The following is a 17,563-nucleotide window of genomic DNA, read 5'->3' on the forward strand; positions in this document are numbered from 1 at the left end:
TGGTCAAGGGCCAAAAAGGATCGCCGTCCAGGGCAGAAGACAAATCCCTGAACAGCTTGCCGGACACCGGCTGTCTGCGTGTGGCAGCCTGTTTTGCATTTTCCTGTAATCCCCTGAGGGCCGCCTTGATGACCTGGCTGGACAAGATAGAAGAAGAACCCGGATTACTGAGCATAAAATGGAGTTGAAGGCCTGCTAGGTATAATTTGATAGTATTATATGAGAGCTTTTGTTGGGAATGGCAGAAGGCTATGAACGCCAGTAAGTAAGATATTTCGTCGCGGCCGCCCTGAGGATAGAGAAGTCTAAAACTCTCAAACGCTTTCAACGCTTTATAATTCCTGGACATATTTGGGGCTAATGATTGTGTTATCAGATGTGTTATGGATCAGAGATTCTAATCCATCACTGGGGTGTTGTATGCCGGGGTTGTGGCACCCGTGGGGTCCGCGTCGGGCATCTCCTTGCGGGGCTTTGCCTGTTTTTAGAATAATAATGGCCGGAGACGCTTCTAGGAATCTAGGGAAACAAAGTAAACTGAATAACGTACCCGTGGGGATAGGATAAGGACCGTGAGACCCCTTGACCATCCGGGAGGCTCCTAACTAAGAACCGAGCCCGGATGGCCTGGAGTGGGGTGTGGCGGACTCAATATGACATATGGCGTGGAAACAATAATGGCCAGGACGTTAAACTCGGCCTGGACGATCCAGGTGACATACAACATTGAACTCGGCCTGGACGATCCAGGTGACATACAACATTAAAACTCGGCCTGGACGATCCAGGTGACATACAACATTGAACTCGGCCTGGGCGATCCAGGTGACATTCAACACTGAACTCGGCCTGGACGATACAGATGACATACAATGTTAAAGTTGGCCTGGACGATCCAGGTGACATACAACATTGAACTCGGCCTGGACGATCCAGGTGACATACAACGCTAAAGTTGGCCTGGACGATCCAGGTGACATACAACATTGAACTCGGCCTGGACGATCCAGGTGACATACAACATTAAAACTCGGCCTGGACGATCCAGGTGACATACAACGTTAAACTCGGCCTGGACGATCCAGGTGACATACAACGTTAAACTCGGCCTGGACGATCCAGGTGACATACAACACTGAACTCGGCCTGGACGATCCAGATGACATACAACGCTAAAGTTGGCCTGGACGATCCAGATGACATACAACGCTAAAGTTGGACTGGACGATCCAGATGACATACAACGCTAAAGTTGGCCTGGACGATCCAGATGGAGAAAAGATGGGAACAGTGAGACCCCTGAACGTCCGCAGGGCTCACGGAGCCGAGCCTATGCAGACTAAGACAGGGTGTGGTGAACCCAGAGGCACACTATTGAAACAGCCCAGATGATCCGGGTGACATGCCACATGGAACTTGACCTGGACGATCCAGGAGGTGCGCATGCAAGACAAGTCCTGGACGATCCAGGTAACATACAACATTTAGACTAGGCCTGGACGATCCAGGTAACATACAACATGAGGCTAGGCCTGGACGATCCAGGTAACATACAACATTTAGACTAGGCCTGGACGATCCAGGTAACGTACAACATAGACTAGGCCTGGACGATCCAGGTAACATACAATATGGGACTAGGCCTGGACGATCCAGGTAACATACAACATTTAGACTAGGCCTGGACGATCCAGGTAACGTACAACATAGACTAGGCCTGGACGATCCAGGTAACATACAACATGAGACTAGGCCTGGACGATCCAGGTAACATACAATATGGGACTAGGCCTGGACGATCCAGGTAACATACAACATTTAGACTAGGCCTGGACGATCCAGGTAACGTACAACATTTAGACTGGGCCTGGGCGATCCAGGTAACGTACAACATGAGGCTGGGCCTGGACGATCCTGGTAACATACAATATGGGACTAGGCCTGGACGATCCAGGTAACATAGGAAATGAGGCTATGCCTGGACGATCCAGGTAACATAGGAAATGAGGCTATGCCTGGACGATCCAGGTAACATACAACATTTAGACTAGGCCTGGACGATCAAGGTAACATACAACATTTAGACTAGGCCTGGACGATCCAGGTAACATACAACATTTAGACTAGGCCTGGACGATCCAGGTAACGTACAACATGAGGCCAGGGCCCGGACGATCCAGGTAAAAGACCACATTTAAACTGGCCTGGACAATCCAGGTGCCATGCAACGTTTGGCACTGAACCTGGACGATCCAGGAGACACATAACATGAAGATGAATCAGAGTGACACGCGGAATGTGCTGGGCAACTGCAGGCTGGACCTGCTGGGGACAAAACTCTTCTCAGACCTCATTCATCTAAAACAGACGACCTGACATGCCTGAGAAAAACTGAGTGAGTGAACGGTTAGGAACGGCGACCTGCCAGGACCTCGCCGCGGTGGATGTGACCCATCTTCGGTGTGCCCGGCCGTGTCGCCATGTGTGCCACGGATAAGACCCTGATAGAACGCCATGAGACCCGTGCCACCCACTGCAGTCGTACGCGGTACCTTATGCTGGGGAAGGAGGACTCCGGTGCGGCTCCGGTGCGGCTCCGGTGGGTGAGTGTGTGGGAACGGTCTGTGCTCTGTTGGGGAGGCTGACTGAGGCAGGCGGAAGTAGGAGCGTTCCACCTTGGAACGCAAGACGCCTCGGGTGGAAGTGGCTGCTGGTTAGTGCGTGTACAGGAGGCGGGCGGAAGTGCATGCGTTCCACCTTGGACTGCAAAGGCAATTTTGAAGGAGCCCTGCTGGTGGAGGTACTGGAGCATCGTGCTCCATAAAACTTACTTTGGGGAGAAAGACTTCTCACCGGAATGTAGTGCCGTGCAGCAAATCGCCCTGGACGAGACAGAAAAACCGGGAAGCTTGCTTAGACGGCTAGATGTGGCTCCTCCTACGATCGCAAGTGAGACACACCACCTGAGGGAAGGAATTGGCAGGTATATATAGGGAGCTAACGCCCTGCCCACAAATACAGGCTGAAATCAGCCTTAATACTTGGTTTTAAAGGAGTCAAATCAATTCCGTATCAACTTTTGTGATAGTGTTATATTAATCCAGTATTTATCCCAGAAAATTTGTCATAAAATCCACAAGAATACAATTTCATGAAGTGTGAGAGAAATATTATCCAACCTGAGCTTTATAAGATCGGAATTATAATAGGATTTGAAACCTGGAATAATAGACTACAATATTGCAGGTGCTTGAAAACACTTATCACTGCACCCAGCAGAGACACAGCTGCCCATCATTGAAGTGCATGTAGATGGGATTGATCGTATCATGTTATGTATAGCTGTGATTTTCACTTCTACGTGGTCGTGGGTAAAAGAACTATAACCCAGTATGTGACTATGTATTATAGCTTACTTGTAAGTATTGCATCCATTAGAATAGATTTAACAGAACTCCTTTACTCTGTTCTAGATTTCAAATTGATATATCTGCTGGCTGATGTAGATGTGTTGGGAGAAGGTCAAAAAGTTCAGCTCCCAAAATCAATAAGAATTGACACATGCCACTCGTGTAAGAAATTGCATGCCTCTTGTTTGTTCAGATGCTTCGATAAACAGCTCTATAAAGTTATACAAGATTGTTTCTGGATTAGGGCAGCGGAGAGCGGGGAATGCAATGAATATATTACCGGGGAGCGCTCAGTTTCACTGCAGGTTTGTAGATTCAGCAATAATTTTACTTTTCCTTCATAAATACCGCACCATGGGTAACCCAGATTGATTTAGATTTGATATTATCTTGTATAGCAAGCATGTCAAACTCAAAGGCTAACATGGGCCAAAAAAACTAAATTTAAGTTTATGTGGGCCGCATCAAAAAAAAAAAAAAAAATCGTACATTTTCATAGAACAACATTGTTGTTTCATGACTGCTGACCCCCAACATCCCGTTGCCCAATAACACAAGTGAGACCTATATATATATACAAATATTAAACTTCACTATAAGACGCACCTAGGTTTTTGAGGAGGAAAATAAGAAAAAAATATTTTTAACCAAAAGTTGTGCTTTTGGTGGGCTTTGAATTAATGGTGGTCTGTGCATGACACTATTATGGGGGATCTGTGGATGACGCACTGTCATGTGGGGGATCTGTGGATGGCACTGTTATGGGGGACCTGTGGATGGCACTGTTATGGGGGATCTGTGGATGGCACTGTTATGGGGGATCTATGGATGGCACTGTTATGGGGGATCTGTGGATGGCGCTGTTATGGGGGATCTGTGGATGGTGCTGTTATGGGGGATCTGTGGATGGCACTGTTATGGGGATCTGTGGATGGCACTGTTATGGGCGATCTGTGGATGGCACTGTTATGGGGGATCTGTGGATGGCACTGTTATGGGGATCTGTGGATGGTACTGCTATGGGGTGGGATATCTGTGGATGGCATTGTTATGGGGTGGGGGGATCTGTGGATGGCATTGTTATGGGGTGGGGGATCTGTGGATGGCATTGTTATGAGGTGGGGGATCTGTGGATGGAACTGTTATGGGGTGGGATATCTGTGGATGGTACTGCTATGGGGTGGGATATCTGTGGATGGCATTGTTATGAGGTGGGGGGATCTGTGGATGGAACTGTTATGGGGGGGGATCTGTGGATGACACTGCTATATGTCATCCACAGATCCCCCTCATAACAGTGTCCCCCAATACACCGGCCCTCTGCTCACCGAAGTATTTATAAACGTGAATCCTTATCCTGTTATTAAGTTGAACTAACGCTGCCCTCTCCCATGTTCCCATGTTCCCCTGTATCCCCACAGCACTTACGAACACGCTTCCATAGCAGGCAGAGCGGACGGCACCAGTAACGTCACTCACTGACGTCGCGCGTCTGCTCCGCCTGCTTCATTCATAAAGTGGGCGGAGCAGGGGCTCGACGTCAGTGATTGACGTTACTGCTGCCGTCCGCTCTGCCTGCTATTGAAGCTTAAGTAAGTGCTATGGGGATACAGGGGAACATGGGAGAGGGCAGCGTAAGGCCTCTTTCACACTTGCGTTGTCCGGATCCGACGTGTACTCCACTTGCCGGAATTACACGCCGGATCCGGAAAAACGCAAGTGTACTGAAAGCATTTGAAGACGGAACCGTCTTCCAAATGCGTTCAGTGTTACTATGGCACCCAGGACGCTATTAAAGTCCTGGTTGCCATAGTAGGAGCGGGGAGCGGGGGAGCAGTATACTTACAGTCCGTGCGGCTCCCGGGGCGCTCCAGAGTGACGTCAGAGCGCCCCATGCGCATGGATGACGTGATCCATGTGATCACATGATCCATGCGCTTGGGGCGCCCTGACGTCACTCTGGAGCGCCCGGGGAGCCGCACGGACGGTAAGTATACTGCTCCCCCGCTCCCCACTACACTTTACCATGGCTGCCAGGACTTTAGCGTCCCGGCAGCCATGGTAACCACTCTGAAAAAGCTAAATGTCGGCTCCGGCAATGCGCCGAAACGACGTTTAGCTTAAGGCCGGATCCGGATCAATGCCTTTCAATGGGCATTAATTCCGGATCCGGCCTTGCGGCAAGTGTTCCGGATTTTTGGCCGGAGCAAAAAGCGCAGCATGCTGCGGTATTTTCTCCGGCCAAAAAACGTTCCGTTCCGGAACTGAAGACATCCTGATGCATCCTGATGCATCCTGAACGGATTTCTCTCCATTCAGAATGCATTAGGATAATCCTGATCAGGATTCTTCCGGCATAGAGCCCCGACGACGGAACTCTATGCCGGAAGACAAGAACGCAAGTGTGAAAGAGCCCTTAGTTCAATTTAATAACAGGATAAGGATTCACGTTTATAAATAAAGCACTTACTTAAGCTTCCATAGCAGGCAGAGCGGACGGCAGCAGTAACGTCACTCACTGGCGCCTGCTCCGCCCACTTTCTGAATGAAGCAGGCGGAGCAGACGCGCGACGTCAGTGAGAGACGTTACTGGTGCCGTCCGCTCTGCCTGCTATGGAAGCGTAACCAGAGCAATGAATATCTTTGCCGGGCCGCAAAGATATTCATTGCGGGCCACATGCGGCCCGCGGGCCGCATGTTTGACACCCATGTTGTATAGCATAACGTACCTTATATTGTAAGTTATAGAAATACTGGGGGTTAACAAGGAGTTGTATGACAATGTAAAAGCATGGTGTCTTCTAACATTTGGGTTCACGATAATAGTATGTACACAGGGACAGACTGGCCACAGACACTTCAGGGAGATTTCCCAGTTGACTGCCCAAGCCTTCCTCATGGCCACTGGCTGGGAACATAATGATCTGATTAATTAATGCTGGGAGCATCAGGTAGTTATGCATCTGGCCAGCAGCCACATGTGCCCTCCTGAACTGAAATGTATTACCGTCCTCAGAATGATGGAGGCTGGTAGTGATGAGCGTCAGGGGCTATATTCGAATTCGCGATATTTCCCGAATATTTTGTAGAATATTCGTCATATATTCGCGAATTTTAAGAAATCAAGATTATTTTATTGAATATGAAAAATCGGCAATGTAAAAATCGCGTAATGCGAATTCGTAACGCGAAATACAGGCGTGGGTCACTTGGGCTACATTTTTCAAGCTGGTATATGTTTCCTGAGACTGGAGAAAATGGTTGGCATGGCAGAACATTACAATAGCTTTATATGCAGATAGTGTCAATTGCTCCAATATATTTGCAATTGCGCTAATCGGCAGTGATTAGAATATTTTTTCGCACTACATGCAACTTCACATTTTAGAGGTCTGGCTACAGATTACTGATTAGTGCACTAAGTATTGTCGTGAACTTGACATTGCTTCCTTCTCATTGGCCCACAAGCAAGAATCAGGGAGGAATCATGTGTTTAGATGGAAAAAAAAGCTGAATATTCGATAGAACGAATATATAGCACTATATTCTGACTGCAGACAACTGACACACCTCACACAAACTCCTGTCTCTCTCTGCCTGGAAAAACGACACTGACAGCCAAATTTTTGTGGGTGAAAGGTCGGTCACAGCTTTAGGCTACTTTCACACTAGCGCTTGATCGGATCCGTTCTGAACGGATCCGATCATATTAATGCAGACGGAGGCTCCGTTCAGTACGGATCCGTCTGCATTAATAACTTAGAAAAATTTCTAAGTGCGAAAGTAGCCTGAGCGGATCCGTTCAGACTTTCAATGTAAAGTCAATGGGGGACGGATCCGCTTGAAGATTGAGCCATATGGTGTCATCCTCAAGCGGATCCGTTCCCATTGACTTCATTGTAAGTCTGGACCGATCCGCACGCCTCCGCACGGCCAGGCGGACACCCGAACGCTGCAAGCAGCGTTCAGCTGTTCGCCTGGCCGTGCGGAGGCGAGCGGAGCGGAGGCTGAACGCCGCCAGACTGATGCAGTCTGAGCGGATCCGCATCCATTCAGACTGCATCAGGGCTGGACGGAAGCGTTCTGCTCCGCTCGTGAGCCCCTTCAAACGGAGCTCACGAGCGGACAGCAGAACGCTAGTGTGAAAGTAGCCTTATTCTTATTCATTATTTTTTGACTCAATCCTTTAAGAATAACCATCAACTATAAACTGCCCGGCCCAAAGCCGGTCCCCGGAGTCCGAGAAGCGCTATGCCACACCAAACATTGGTGCGCAAGTCCGCCGTCCCCTCCGTTGTAACTTTTGTAATCCTCCGACCTCCTGCTGTGACTTAAATCAGATCTGAAAAGAAACATGCAAAAACATCGGAACAATAACCAAAGGGAGGGAGGGGGGGAAGCTTCCTTAAGAGGTGCCGGAGACAAAGAGGCAAGACACAGGGATGACTCTCCTTTTTATTAACTTCTAAGGGTGGTATCTTCACCCATAACCCCGCCCCCCCAAGGGAGGGGGGGAGCGACACTAACAACCAGCTATGTTGCTTCAGCAGAAAGACAGTGGTATTTTAACTCCCAAACTGCCAGCAGTGTCTGCAGTCCGGCGCGCCTGCGTTATACACTGTGGCGCTAGTAGACTGCAGACAACTGACACACCTCACACAAACTCCTGTCTCCTGTCTGCCTGGAAAAACGACACTGACAGCCAAATTTTTGTGGGTGAAAGGTCGGTCACAGCTTTATTCTTATTCATTATTTTTTTACTCAATCCTTTAAGAATAACCATCAACTATAAACTGCCCGGCCCAAAGCCGGTCCCCGGAGTCCGAGAAGCGCTATGCCACACCAAACATTGGTGCGCAAGTCCGCCTTCCCCTCCGTTGTAACTTTTGTAATCCTCCGACCTCCACGGAGGAGCCCGTGTACCTCTACACGGTGCTCCGACCCCCACCCAGCAAAAACAAGGCTTGCTCAACCCCATCCTGCAGGCCAGAGAGAAAAATGTCTAAGCCGATATCATTGAGGTGCACACCATCGGGCCGCATCAAACGCTGGTTGTCACCCTCCAGTTGGTAGTGGCGAATAACTACTCCACCCCGGGATCGAACAAAACTGGATATTCTAGCATTAATGGACCTTCTGGCCCTTTCAATTGAACCGGAATCCCTCGCACCCTGCCAAGAGACCCTGGAGATCATCTCAGACCATACAATAACCATTTCGGGAAAGAAAGTAGGAATTCTTTCCAAATCTGCTCTAATGAGGGTAATGAGCTCTGCAACTTTCAGCAAGCAGAGGTCATTACCCCCAGCGTGGATTACCAGAATCACAGGGGAGCGTGGCAAACGTGCTGAGGTGAACAGTTTCTGGCAAAACCTGCGACCAGCGAAGGCCACGGATGCCACGCCAAATGACTTCCACATTCCGGAAACCCAGGCTCCGACCACCGGGTCTTGATTCCGCTCTCTGACCAGCCCAGAACAGGTACGAATGGTCCACAAAACAGACCGTGGGTCGAGGGGAATCTGCAAGAAAATTAAAGCAAGTCAGGGCGGACATAAGACACAAAACAATTAGACTTCCAGCGACCAATACGTTGCACTTCAGCATCAGGTAACCCCGCCCTGGCAGCCTCCGTCGCCACGCCAATCCTGAAAGAATGTGACCCGTAATCCGACGGCCGGCAACCGAGGACAGTTAAGCAGCGCCGGAAAACCGAGCAAAATTGAAAGCGGGTGAGAGGGAAGGCTGTTGCATGGCATAAAAACGAGGGGCATAGGGGGCGGGATGCTGCGAATTCCGAGGTCGCCGCAACTGGGCAAGCAGGACCGGGAATGCGGTATAACATCACGCTAGAACCCCGGCCAAAAATATCCGTTTTGGACCGGCGGAGGCGAATGCGCACCAAGGAATCCGTAATAAGGACATCTTGCAAAACACCCCCTGACCGAAACTTGGACGGGGGGAGGAGCTCGCTTATCCGAAAAGCCCCGAAAAACGCAAGGCAAAATGCAGCGCGAAACAACAAGGCTTCTTGCGGGGAAGGGCAAACTTGTTGCAAGGACTGGAGCAGTTGGACCAGTAGATGAAATGAAACCGGGCGCCGATGCTCTTTCCGCACGGCCTCCTTCCGGCAGCCCTTAAGGGCCTGGCGGACTAAGAAAAATTTGGTGACGTCCGCCCAACCCAATAACCTAAAATAAAAGCTAACCCCGGCTAAGCGGCGTTGGATAACGGACGCAGAAACGCCAGCTTCCCTTGCCTGCAAAATAAAGTCAATGGTTACAATCAGCCGATCTGACACAGAGGAATGGACCGGATGGGTCCCTGCTAGCGCTACCCAGCCAGCCCAGGCCTTACCATAAACCATCCAGGTCCCAGGAGCCACTGAGGCTCTGATGAGAGGCATTAATCGCTCAGCGGGATGTCCCAGAGATGGGCCGGGCACATGGAGCCCTCCGGTGAAGCTGCTGGCACTAGGGTCCGGAACTCCTGCCAATGAAAGCGAGAAAGCGCATCAGCTGCGCTGTTAATGATACCTGGAACATGAGAGGCACGAAAATAAATATTATTCTGTAGACATCTTAACACCAGGTGGCGCAACAACGCCAAAACCGGGGGGGATGAGGAAGACAACCGGTTAACGCAATGAACCACAGCCATATTATCCGTCCAAAAACATACCCGCCTATTTTGTAGCGAAGGTCCCCATAATTCGATGGCCACTATAATGGGAAAAAGTTCCAACAGCGTAATATTGGAACAAAGGCCCGCAGCGCGCCACTCCTGAGGCCAGGAAGATGCGCACCACTGCGTGCCTAGGATAGCACCAAAACCAACCGAACCTGCCGCGTCGGTAAACAGGGACAGATCGGGGCTGGAAATTTCCGAGAGCTGCCGGCACGTATGGCCGTTGAAAGAAAGCAGAAAACTGCGCCACACCTGAAGGTCCCGTTTAAGCTTGCGCGTTAAGCGTACGTGGTGCCGTGGGTTAGTAATGCCCAGAGTCGCCAAGGACAAACGCCTGGAAAAGACTCTGCCTATCGGCATAACATGGCAAGCAAAAACAAGGAGTCCCAGTAGGGACTGCAACTGCTTGAGTGTGACCGATTTAACAGAGAAAAAACCCTCAATAAGTTCTAACAGCTTGACAAGCTTATCACTGGGGAGCCGGAAAACCATGGCCAGGGAATCTATTTCAATGCCTAAGAACACAATGTTGGTGGAAGGGCCTACCGTTTTATCAGGGGACAGGGGGACCCCGAATCTAGCCATTAGGAAACAGAAAGTGTCTAACAGGAACTTACACTTAGGGGAATCACCTGGGGCTATGAATAAGAAGTCATCTAAATAATGGATTATGGAACTAGAACCCGTCTCAAACCTGACGACCCACTCTAAGAAAGAACTGAACAATTCAAAGAAGTAACAAGACATTGCGCATCCCATGGGCAACCGGGTGTCATAATAGTAGCAATTATCCACCATGCAGCCTAGCAGATGGTAGCAATCCGGGTGCACCAGGAGCAGGCGGAGGGCGGACTCGATGTCCGACTTCGACAATAAAGCACCCCGGCCTGCCACTCTCAGTAGAGAGACTGCCCTGTCAAAGGAAACATAGGAGACTGTAGCGTCCTCCTTAGAAATACCGTCATTGACGGATTCGCCTTTGGGGAAGGACAAATGATGGATAAGTCTAAAACTGCCAGGTTCCCGCTTCGGTACCAGGCCCAATGGAGAAACCCGGATATTATCAAAAGGAGGGGTGAAAAAGGGGCCAACTATTCTACCTAACTCAACCTCCTTCCGAATTTTAGACCGCATAACCTCCGGATACCGGGAGGCAGACGGAAGGTTGCCCGCCCAGCTAGGGCACCAGGATAACTGAAAAGGGATGAAAAAACTGAAGGAAAAACCAAATCTAAGCTCAGCGGAAGCCCTTTTATTGGGGTACAGCTCTAACCACGGGGACATCTCTGCTACGCTCACTGGGCTCTTTTGCGGTAGAGGAACCGTTGGGTCTGGCCGACTGCTGTCTAGGGCATCGAATGGCCGCATGAAAACCCCCACAGGCGGAACACTCATGTTTGAATTTACATAGGGAGAAGAACCTGCAGTGGCCTTCGTTATACATCCAGCAGGATCCTGGCCTGCGGATTGACACAGGCCCCTGACCGCTAGAAGTGAGGCCGGGGGCCGCTGGCTGAAAGGGCACAGATTTTTGTGACAGCATCAGTCGCAACCAGAGGTCTGTGGATTTGACGCCCCAACCGATATCCGGTTGAAGCGCCAATCGCCTACGGAACTCCTCGTCGTAGCGCCACCAGGCAGAACCGCAATGAGACTTATAGGCGCTATAAACGGATTCTAGATACAGAAATAATTCACCGCAGCGCTCCGGGTGCTTCTGAGCCATGACATAACCTAAGACCGAGAAGGCCTGTAGCCAATTACTCATGGTGCGCGCCACCTTGGGCCGGCGATCGATAAACCTGTCAGAATTGGGGCGACGCTCTTTATCTACAGTATGCTGGTCTACAGTAACTAACGACCAGATGTCTATGTATTGGTTAGCCCAAATTTTCTCCATAGTGTCCATGTCTAAGTGCGCCACCAAAGGAGACAGGCCGCAAAATAGCGATTCTTTATGATCACCAGCCCTAGGCGGAGCAGCAGGAGGGGGCTTACCTGCGGCAGCATTACTCCCGTCCAAATGCGACAATAAAGATTTAAGTACTGGGACCAACTGAGGACCCAAAGAGGCCCCCCAAGCCCCCGTAAAATTCAACTCACCGGTAGTAGAAGGACCTGGAGGTTCCGCGAATTCTCGAAGTGGCGATATTCGTGATAAAAATTAACTTTTCGAATATTCGAGCTCAACACTAGTGGTGATGTGGAAGCAGCATGGGGAGACCACAGAGTGGCCCAATGACAGGGTCTGGAGGTGGAAGCAGTATGAGGAGGCCACCGAGTGGCACAATGACCAAGTCTGGAGGTGGCAGCAGCATGAGTAGGCCACAGAGTGGCACAATGACCAAGTCTGGAGGTGGCAGCAGCATGAGTAGGCCACAGAGTGGCACAATGACCGAGTTTGGAGGTGGCAGCAGCATGAGTAGGCCACATAGTGGCACAATGACAGAGTCTGGAGGTGGCAGCAGCAGAGTGGCACAATGTCTTACAATGACTTACTTCTGGGGGAACTTCTGGGGGAACCTGCCTGGAATGAACAAGCCTCTAGTAGCTACAGACAATGAGAAGACAAAGCGTTAAGATAGCTTTGAGCCCGGAAGAGTCGCGAAGTTCATCAATATATGTCACTAAAGATTTTACGCATATAACCGCAGCGCTGACCACTGAATTAATTTAGTTTTTCGACCGACATACTTCAATAAAGATTTTACCACATATTACTACAGCGCTAAACGCTGAATAAAATGTTTCCACCAAAATTTGTCACAAAAGATTTTACCGCATATAACGGCAGCTCTAAACGCTGAATACGATTTGTTTTTTCAACGAAATACGTCACAAAAGATTTTACCGCATATAACTGCAACACTGAACGCTGATTAAAATTAGTTTTTCCACCGAAATATATCACAAAAGATTTTACCACATATAACTACAGCGCTGAACGCTGAATAAGATTTGTTTTTCCACCGATATACGTCACAAAAGATTTTACCACATATAACGGAGCGCAGAGATGGAGAGGGTCTTCGGATTCCCCCCGCACTATACGGATGTCTCAGAAATGAACCGCTGCTCCCAACAGCAGCTCCTGGGAAGGTCAGGAAGCGTCCCGGTCATCCGGCATATATTCGCTCTGCTGAAGGATTATTTTGAAAGTGTGTAGAAGCCACACGGGGCCCACACGCTGCAGATTTATCATGGAGACATAATGGAGATTTTACCACATATAACCGCAGCGCTGACCGCTGAATACATTTTGTTTTTCGACCAAAGTACTTCAATAAAGATTTTACCACATATAACCGCCGCAATGACTGACTTCCGCGAACCCCTGCACCACTACTTGCCGGGTAGGCTGCTGCGAATCAGGTGCTCAACCCTGGGCACGTTTGGCTCCCGACCTCCCACTGCTGCCACCCTGCTCACTCCCAGCCATGCTTTCAACACATATAACCGCCGTACTGAAATAGGCCACTAAACGCTTTCAACACATATAACCGCCGCCGACGTGAACTGAGAATGTATTTTTCTTTTTGTACTGAAATACAAAATCAGTGATGAGCGGCAGCCATTATTTTCTTGATTGCGAAAATCAGCAATCGGAAAGTCAAAGATATTGCAGCCTTCTCATTGAATCATAGAATATTCGTGATTACGAACATATAGCACTATATTCTAGATAATCGCAAATTCTCGAAGTGCCAATATTCGCGATACAAATTTGCGATTAGAATATTCGTGATCAACACTATACAAAATAACACATATAACCGCCGCACTGACTAACTGCTACATCCGAAACTTCCGTGAACCCCTGCACCATTACTTCTCGGGTAGGTAGGCTGCTGCGAAGCAGGTGCTCTACCCCAGGCAGGTTTGGCTCCTGACCTCCCACTGCTGCCACCCTGCTGACTCCCAGCCATGCTTTCAACACATAACCGCCGACGTGAACTGAGAATATATTTTTCTTTTTGTACTGAAATAGGCCACTGAACGTTTTTGCCACAAATAAGTGCACCAGTGAAGTGCATATATTGTAATACGCCCCTATACGCTTTCAACAAAATAACTGCAGAAGTGAACTGAGAATATATTTTTCTTGTAGTACTGAAATACACCCCTATACGCTTTCACCAGAAATAACTGCAATAGTGCAGTGCGTTTATTTTTTTTATTTTTTTTACTGAAATACGCCCCTATACACATTCACCAGAAATAACTGCAGAAGTGGAATGCGTATATATTAAATTTTTCTTGTAGTACTGATATAAGATACTAAAGATACTAAGATATAAGCCACTAAAGGCTTTTCAACATAGCACTTGCAGCCCAATAACAAGTTGCTGGAATGACAGAGCTGTCTAATGGCTTATTTGGAGCCCCAAATAATCTTTCCCTGCACTTGTAAATCGCTTTCCTATCAATGTCCCTAGCCTCTTCTGATGTCTCTCCCTGCACTAAGATGCTGTAAAATGATTCCTCCCTATCCTTTCCTTGCATTTATAAATCGTTTTTTAAGTAATTTTTTTTCCACAATGAGGTTTTTCCAATTGCTGTCCCTAGCGCCTTCACACCTCTGTCCCTGCACTCTGAACACTGGAAAATGGCTGCTGTATTTATAGGGCTGTGACATCACAGGGCTGGCTGGCTGCTGATTGGCTGCATGCAGGCATGTCAATCTGGTGATCCCGCCTTCCCAGAGTTCCTTGCCCCATGTCCTCAGTCCTCACACGTGTAGCCACCATTTTAGGAAAATTGCGATTCGTTACCACGAAGTGCGAGGATTCGTTGCGAATCAAATTTTTCCTGGAATTAGGATAGAATTCCACTTCGTCAGCTTCGATTCGCTCATCTCATTCGATTCGATTTTCATAATGAGCTTTTCTAAAACAGTGGGGTTCCAACTGTTGACAGGGCCGTATTTACAGCTCACGCTGCCCTAGGTACTCAACCTGAATACATCACCATTAAAGACCCCTTTACAGTCAATTGTCATCATGATTCGCTTGCTTCAGAGCAATTTTAATGATAATTGGTCAGGTTTAAAGGCAATTTATCACCTTAAAACACCCAACTGAAGTACTATAACATGTGGATAACTAAAGAGAAGCAGATTATAGAGATGTTCGGTGATTATTATCTCTGTACTCAACTTTGTTCCCTTGCAGTAAATCCAGAAATAGCCTATGCTCTGCCTGCTTATCAAAAGGTTTAGGAGTCCATAGAATACATTACAATGCAGAGCATTGATGGCCTACTGTGGGGGATTCAAAGAGAGGTCAGAGATAATAATTTTATCTTTGGGATCTGTGTCTGTCCAGGTATCCATGCATTAGTCCAGGATTCCCATTGCAGTTTTTGAGGTGGTTTTGGAAGCCAAAACCAGAAGAAGATTAAAAAATATCATATGTATCCCCCTTTTATGTTCCACTCCTGGCTTTGGCTTAAAAAAAAATGCATAAAAATCCTTATCATCAAAACCCAACCTCAGACTAGTATAAAATTATCATGGAGCCTTATCTTATTTGCCCCCTGGAGCACCCCATGCTGCTGTCTACTGCCTGCTGAGATCTACTAGATCTACTAGAACGGATAAGTACCTTATGACTATCAGTTTGTCCTTTTATGTGATGTTAGCTTTATTGCTTTAATTTAGACAGTGTAGTGCTGCATGGTGGTGCTCCAGTTATCTTGGTTTTTCTTTGCTTTTCATTTTTGCGGATCTATCATCACGATTGCGGATTCTGACGACAACTTATTCGTCTACACACTAAGTGTTTATTGATGATATTGTCACTGGTCTCCTGATGAACCATATCTTTGAGGGGAAACGCGTCGGGACTTAGTTTTAGAGCACAGTTTTGCGATTATCTATATATATTGTGACTCTGCCTTTGATTGATCCAGACATCTCCCTGGATCTCCTTATAGGACACTATTTTTTGTATAGTAGCTATCTCAGGACCCGGACATCTATATGGGTCTTTTTTGAGATAAGGGCGATTTAAGGACATATAGGTTAGGCATGGGGACGGAGTGTTCCCACCATTAGGGTGCATCTCCGGGCTAAGAGAAGCACAGGGACATCACAGGGATATACCTAGTGACCCATGTGTGTCTGGCCCTGTCATACTATTACATCTGGCCCTCCTGACCTGGTCCTTATATTGGCTCTTTCTGTCTGTGTGTGTCTTCTGTTTTGTCCATCAGTCCACATGTGAGGGAAATATATGTGTGATTTTTTAGCTATTTTTTGATTAAAAGTTATATTTTAGGTAGTTGGCCCCTGTGACAGATTTCTCATTTACAACTACCAGCTTAGTATTTACTTAGGTTTATATAAAATTATCATGGATCATAAATTGTGAAGCCATAAAAATAACTGTTATTAGTGGCACAATTTATAAATGTGAATTAATTTAATACAACATTACTTAAATATTATACACATCTCTGTATGTGCCAGGATCTATGTACATATTGTGACATAGTGTCTGGGAAAACAAGTACCGTATTTTCCTCCCAGCATGTGCTTCTGGGCTGATTTACAGCCAGGTGAGGTCAAATGTCCATAAATAGGCAACTGGGCTCAGAAGCCAGGTCTCTGTGTTGGGATCTGGAAGCCTTGTGTCTGGATGAAGACTTGCTACCTGTTTGGCGTGAAAACAGGTTGATGCTGCTATAGTCAAGGACTCTTTGAGGAAGAATTGCCGCATGGTGTGAATTACCACCAACACCGTAAGGTGACTTTTTGTTTGATTATGACTGCCTGTTTTGTCACTTGCCTAAAGTGTGAATAAAACACTGAACTGTTTGATCCAAAGAACTTGTTGTTGCCTCTATACTGTGTCCGCTAATCCTGTCTACCAGAGAGAAACCCCACAATTGGTGGAGGATGCGGGCGTGAGCAGTGAGACTGGCTTGAACGCCAATTTTATGTTAAAAAAAATTATTTTTTGTTTCTGCATTTTTCAGGCATGGTTGTATGTCGTACATTAAAATAGCTGAATTACAACCAGTGCCCCACGACAAAAAGGAGGCTGTTGTGAAGGCCCTCATGGAGGCTAATCTGCAGCAGCAAGAGACAAACCTGCCACAACGCGAGGCTAATAAGCAGCAACAGGAGAGTAACCAGTTGCTGCTACAACACGTGATTGCTTAGCAGACAGCAGGAGCAACCCCGAGCGACCACAATGCCAGAAAAGCAGTCTGTGCCGTGATTCCTAAGATGACTCCCGCAGATGACATCGAAACCTACCTGACGATATAATAGAAAGTGGCCATCAGGGAAAAGTTACCCCATGACCAGTGGGCTGAGGTCGTTGCTCCGTTCCTGGCATCCGATTCCCAGCGGGTGTATTTCGACTTGCCGGACGATCAAGTGGCCGACTTGTGGTGAGATTCTGGCAAGACTGGGGGTGAATGTGTTGGTCCAGGTCCAGCGAGTGCATCAGCGGGGGTTC

The sequence above is a fragment of the Bufo bufo genome, chromosome 2, assembly GCF_905171765.1.
Source record: "Bufo bufo chromosome 2, aBufBuf1.1, whole genome shotgun sequence".
Classification (NCBI taxonomy): domain Eukaryota; kingdom Metazoa; phylum Chordata; class Amphibia; order Anura; family Bufonidae; genus Bufo; species Bufo bufo.